The sequence below is a fragment of the Arachis stenosperma genome, chromosome 4 (assembly GCF_014773155.1).
Source record: "Arachis stenosperma cultivar V10309 chromosome 4, arast.V10309.gnm1.PFL2, whole genome shotgun sequence".
Classification (NCBI taxonomy): domain Eukaryota; kingdom Viridiplantae; phylum Streptophyta; class Magnoliopsida; order Fabales; family Fabaceae; genus Arachis; species Arachis stenosperma.
In genome coordinates, this window is record NC_080380.1 from 105,337,944 (window position 1) to 105,340,002 (window position 2,059).

The window sequence follows — 2,059 nt, forward strand, 5'->3', positions numbered from 1 at the left end:
GAAAAGATATTTTTTAGTTTTGAAAAAGATTTGAATTTTAAAATCACAATTAATGACTTGACTCACAAGAAATCACAAGATATGATTCTAGAACTTAAAATTTGAATCTTTCTTAACAAGAAAGTAACAAACTTGAAATTTTTGAACCAAAACATTAATTTTTGATGCAATTTTCGAAAATATGATGTAAAGATAAAAAAAGATTTTGAAAATATTTTGAAAAAGATTTTTGAAATTTTCGAAAATGATGAAAAAATGGAAAAGATATGATTTTTGAAAAGGATTTTAAAAAGATAAGATTTAAAAAGATAAGATATTTTTTGATTTTTGAAAATTTTTTTTTTTTGATGAGAGAGAAAAACACTAAAAATACTCAATGCATGAAAATTTTGGATCAAAACACATGATGCATGCAAGAACACTATGAATGTCAAGATGAACACCAAGAACACTTTGAAGATCATGATGAACATCAAGAACATATTTTTGAAAAATTTTCAAGAAAAGAAAACATGCAAGACACCAAACTTAGAAATTTTTCATGTTTAGACTCTATGAATGCAAGAATGCATATGAAAAACACCATACAACACAAAACAAGAAAATATGAAGATCAAACAAGAAAGTTCATCAAGAACAACTTGAAGATCATGATGAATGCTATGAATGCATGAATTTTTCGAAAATTTTATGCAAGAAAAAGATGAACATGCAATTGACACCAAACTTATGACTTGACAAAAGACTCAAACAAGAAATACAAAATATTTTTTATTTTTATGATTTTCTAATTTTTTTTTTAGTATTTTATTTGATTTTTTCGAAAAACATATAAGAAAAGGAAAATAAGAAATTCAAAATTTTTAATATGAATTCCAGGAATCATGCAATGTTAGTTTAAAGCTCCGGTCCAGGAATTAGACATGGCTTAATAGCCAGCCAAGCTTTCAATGAAAGCTCCAGTCCAAAACACTAGACATGGCCAATGGCCAGCCAAGCTTTAAGTGACAAATCAAGCCTACAGCAGTTGATATTTCATCCAACTCTATATACTTATTATTGGAAGCCTCAGTCCAAAAGAATTTAGACATGGCTTTACAGCCAGCCAGGCTTCAACATGCTTCATGAAACTCTAGAATGCATATTGATGAGCGGATAATTTGTATACTTTTTGGCATTGTTTTTAGTATGTTTTTGATATCTTTTAGTTAGATTTTAGTACATTTTTATTAGTTTTTATTTAAAATTCACTTTTCTGGACTTTACTATGAGTTTGTGTGTTTTTCTGTGATTTCAGGTATTTTCTGGCTGAAATTGAGGGACCTGAGCAAAAATCTGATTCAGAGACCAAAAAGGACTGCAGATGCTGTTGGATTCTGACCTCCCTGCACTCGAAGTGGATTTTCTGGAGCTACAGAAGCCCAATTGGCGCGCTCTCAACGGCGTTGGAAAGTAGACATCCAGGGCTTTCCAGCAATATATAATAGTCCATACTTTGTCCAAGATTTGATGGCCCAAACCCGCAAAGCAATCCGGCCTCAGGAATTCCAGCGTTAAACGCCGGAACAGGAATAAAAGTTGGAGTTAAACGCCCAAACTGGCATGGGAGCTGGCGTTTAACTCCAGAAAAGTTCTCTACACGAATTTCCTTGATTGCTCAGCCCAAGCACACACCAAGTGGGCCCGGAAGTGGATTTTTATGTCATTTACTCATCTTTGTACACCTAGGCTACTAGTTATCTATAAGTAGGACCTTTACTATTGTATTTAGATCGAGACTTTGGTAGCTATCGAGACTTTGGTAGCTATCTTTGTTTTATGCTATCTTAGACCTCTGGAGGCTGGCCATTCGGCCATGCCTAGACCCTGTTCTTATGTATTTTCAACGGTGGAGTTTCTACACACCATAGATTAAGGGTGTGGAGCTCTGCTGTACCTCGAGTATTAATGCAATTACTATTGTTCTTCCATTCAATTCCGCTTGTTCTTTTACCAAGATATCACTTGTTCTTCAACATGATGATGGTGATGATTGACGCCCATCACCACTCTCACCTAT